At 39.1% G+C, this 4,233-nt stretch overlaps 1 pseudogene; it reads right to left on the bottom strand.

Moving 5' to 3' along the window:
- Positions 1-174: 174 nt before the first annotated feature.
- Positions 175-1,221, bottom strand: LOC102484897 (40S ribosomal protein S4, X isoform-like; annotated as a pseudogene).
- Positions 1,222-4,233: the final 3,012 nt, after the last annotated feature.

Below are 4,233 nucleotides of genomic sequence, written 5' to 3'. Positions count from 1 at the left end.
AAGAACTATTTTCTATGCTCTAAAGATGTACAGTGACTAAAGGTTTTTTTTTTTTTGACATCTAAACAGGGTATCTTTTAATTTTCATTTACTTATGTTACTGCATTTCTTTTTTTGATGCTATATCATCTTTAATTAAGTATGAAGACCTCTCCATAAAATCTAGAGATCATTTCATCCACTGTTATGTTTGGCTGCCAGTCTCTTGTCTCTGTCTTCAGCAATGGTGAGGCAGATATCTTTTCCTTGGGGAAAAGAAATTCATGGCTTGTTGCCTTTGCCAATAACAAAAATGTTGGAGAGCCGAGTGGCAAAGCTGTTGCCATTGGCATCGTTCACATGAACCACATCAAAAGAGCCAGGATGTCTTTCTCTGTTGATGATCACACCAATTCTTTGCAAGTTAGCACCTCCTGTCACCATACACAGGTTACCAGTGTTGAACTTGATGAAATCAGAAATCTTGCCAGTCTCCAAGTCAATCTGAATGGTGTCATTCACCTTGATGAGAGGATCCAGGTAGCAGATGGTATGAGTATCGTGGGTCACCAGATGAGGAATTCCTTTTGTACCCACAAAGATTTTTCTCACTTTTCACAACTTGTACTTGGCCTCCTGAGGTATAATACGATGGACATCAGAATGTCCCTTGGTGTCACAGATCAGTCAGAAATTCTCTCCGGGCTTGTCAATGCTGATGACGTCCATGAAACCAGCAGGGTAAGTTACGTCAGTACGGACTTTGCCATCAATCTTTTTTTTTTGGTAAGGTTTTTCTTTTTTGCCATAGGGCGTGTGAGCTCGCCAGAAAGAGACAGAGAGACAGAAAGCGAGAAATCCCCCTCCCGGGGGGGATGGCCACGCTGCAATCCCTTCTCCTCTATTCTCCTCTCTGGATCCTGGGCATACATGCACATACTCCCAGCATGAGTTTAAGTCACCAGGTCTGGGACTTGAACTGCAGTCGACTACATGGGAGTCCAGCGACATAGCCACTATGCTAACATCAATCTTTATACATCACTGCACGCATATCTTCTTTACTTCATCTCCTGTTAAAGCATACTTAAGTCTGTTTCTTAGGAAAATGAGAGAAAGACATTCCCACAGCTTGTGGGGACCAGTGGGTGGATGAGGGGCAAACACACTGGTCAGTTTATCCAGCATCCAGTGCTATGGAGCTGCAACCCACTTCAGATGCTTCTTAGGGCCATGAGCCATGGCTGAGCAGTTTATCAAGATGCTGGGGCCAGCTTTGGGTGGAGCTTCATAGACTTGGAATTAGGGGTGCTCTGATTTTGCCACCAGTGGGTTAGGCAGGGGACACCATGAAGTCAGAGGAACACGGGCCATTACACTAAATGTAAATTTAAAAATACATTAATTTTTTTTAAAGCAAGAAATTGACAGTGCCATAATAATACCGTTAGACTACAGGCCTTATTGAGGTTTTTTTTTTTTTTTTGGAGATGTTTTTGCTATAGGGTGTGTACGCTCGCCAGACAGAGAGAGACAGAGAGACAGAAAGTGAGAAATCACCCCTCAGGGGGGATGGTCATGCCGCAATCCCTTCTCTTCCATTCTCCTCTTGGGATCTTGGGCACGCATGCACACGTGCCCGGCGTGAGTTTAAGCCACCGGGTCCAGGTCGCGAACCACGGCCGACTACGTGGGAGTCCAGCGGCATAGCCATTATGCTAACTGCTGGTCCCAGAGTTTTTATTGTTTATACACATTTTGTATGTTTGTGCACATGCACGTGTGTGTCTATACAATTTGATCCCATATAGAGATCTGTGTAATTCCCATGACCATTATTATACAGAGGAACTCCCTCATATTACCCATGTATAACACATAACCCTACCTCTGTCCTTGTCCTCTGGTAATTCTTGATTTATTCTTCATCTCTACAACTTTATCACTTTGTTGGTGATATATAATTGGAAGCATATAGTACATAATCTTTTGAGATCAGCTTTTTCACTAACCATGATGTCCTGAAGATATAAGTTGTCATTTATAAATATCATACTCATTCCTTTTTATTGACTGAGTAGTAGTCTGTGGTCTGGAAGTTCCAGAATTTATTTAACAATTCACCAACCAAAAGACATCTGGATTGTTTTTGCTTCACTAAAAACATTTATAAGTTTTTGTGTAAACATACGTTTTTATTTCACTGAGATAAATGTCTAGTAGTGCAATTTCTGGGCTACATGGTAATTGATTTATTTTATAAGAAATCATCAAACTATTTTCCATAGTGGTTGCACCACTTTACATGCCCATCAACAGTGTATGAGAGATGCAATTTCTCTGTGACTTATGCAGCATTTGGTTTTGTCTCTGTTTTTTGTTTTGTTATTTTAAATTTTTTTATCATTTTTTAAAAGTTTATTTTGTTCATAATAGAGAGCACACATACATGTATGGGGGAGGGTGGGGGAGAGCGGGAGAGAGAGAGAGAAACACCCTAAACAGAGTCCAGCCCTCCAACTACGCAGGATCTTGGGCACATGCACATGCATGGCATGTTTTCAAGCCAACCCAGGAATCTGAACCCCCTGTTAGTCATGTGCCTTCTAGTAGTGCAGTTCAGTTTTCTATCAACTATACCACCAGGCTGGGCCTGTCACTGTTTTTTATTGTAGTCTTTCTGATACCTCATTATAATTTTAATCTGCATCTCCTAATTGCTAGTGATGTTCAACATTTTTCATGTACTTATTTGTTCTCTGTACATTCTATTCAGTGACATATGTCTTCATATCCATTTTTTTTAAGAAAACTTTGTGCTATAGGGTATGTGCACTTGCCAGAGAGACAGAGAGACAGAAAGCAAAAAATCACATCCCAGGGGGTATGGCCACGCTGCAATCCCTTCTCCTTCATTCTCTTCTCAGGATTTTGGACATGCACACATACATGCCTGATGTGAGTTTCAAGCCTCCAGGTCAAAGACTTGAATTGTGCTCAGTCATGTGGGAGTCCAGCAACATAACCATTACGCCATCTTCTGGTCCCTTCATATCCATTTTCTAATTGAATTGATTTGTGTTTTTTTACTGTTGAAGTTTTAAAAAAATATTTATTTAGTTTTATTTATTATTATTATTTTTAATTTGCTAGAGGCCATGTCCACTCACCTGAGAGAAAGAGAGAGAGAGAAAGTGAGAAAGCAAGCTACCAGGTCTGTGACTTGAACCACAGTCAATCATGTGGGAGTCCAGTTGAGTTTACTATTTCAGCTGTAACAAATTACCACAAACTTAGTGGCTTAAAACAATTAGCTTGTTTTCTTACTGTTTAAGAGACCATAAGCCTGAAACATATCTTGGTAAACTAAAATCAAGATGTTGGAAACGTTAATTCCTTCTGGAGGCTCTAAGAGAGAATATATTCCCTTGCCTTTATTTTCCTGCTTCTAGAGGCTGTCCCACATTTCTTAGCTCATTAGTCTCATCCAGTAAAGGTAAGACTTCAAACTCTGCTTCTGTCTTCAAATTTCCTCTGACTCTGACCTTCCTGCCTCCCTCTTATATAGACCCTGGGAATTATATTAGGCTCCCACATGAAGGAGATACTGAATAATCTCCTCTTCTCTAGATCATACTTGAAAAATGCCTTTAGCCAGGTAAAGTGCAAAATCACAAATTCTAGGGATTAAGACATGCCCATTTTGGGGGAGGGGAAAGAAGCATTATTTAGCTTACTACATGAATCTTGCTTTTTTTTTGGTCATGCCCATTAACTCAACACCAAGTCCTAAGTCCTCACAGTTTTCTGTAATTTTTTGGCCAAAGTTTTTCTAGTTTTGCATTACATACTTAAACTAATGATCTATTTTAAATTTACTTTTGCAGAAGATTCAATAGATTAATATTTTTTTAGTATGTTCTATGTGCTATTTAAAGCAATAGAACTACTATAGAAGACCAAGGTGATCCATCTTTTTAAAGTGTCTTCATTAATCCAAAATACATAGTGCATTTCAAAAAAGGAAAGTATTAATGGGACAAAGAAATGTACTATCTGTTGAAGATAATTTTTTAGTTTTATCAGCTGGACCAGGGAGAAATGTTCACATATTGAAATATTCACTTTGTAAGCTAAATAACATGATTGAATGTACAAAAGAAAATGAAATTTAAAAAATATTAAAAAAAAAAGCTTTTGGCCAGAACCGCCATCTTCCAGAATTAACCAATATGATGAACACAAAGGGAAAGA

The sequence above is a fragment of the Tupaia chinensis genome, unplaced genomic scaffold (assembly GCF_000334495.1).
Source record: "Tupaia chinensis unplaced genomic scaffold, TupChi_1.0 Scaffold144288_2, whole genome shotgun sequence".
Classification (NCBI taxonomy): domain Eukaryota; kingdom Metazoa; phylum Chordata; class Mammalia; order Scandentia; family Tupaiidae; genus Tupaia; species Tupaia belangeri.
The sequence above is the reverse complement of the archived record's forward strand: the minus strand, read 5'-3'. Positions and strand labels throughout refer to the sequence as shown.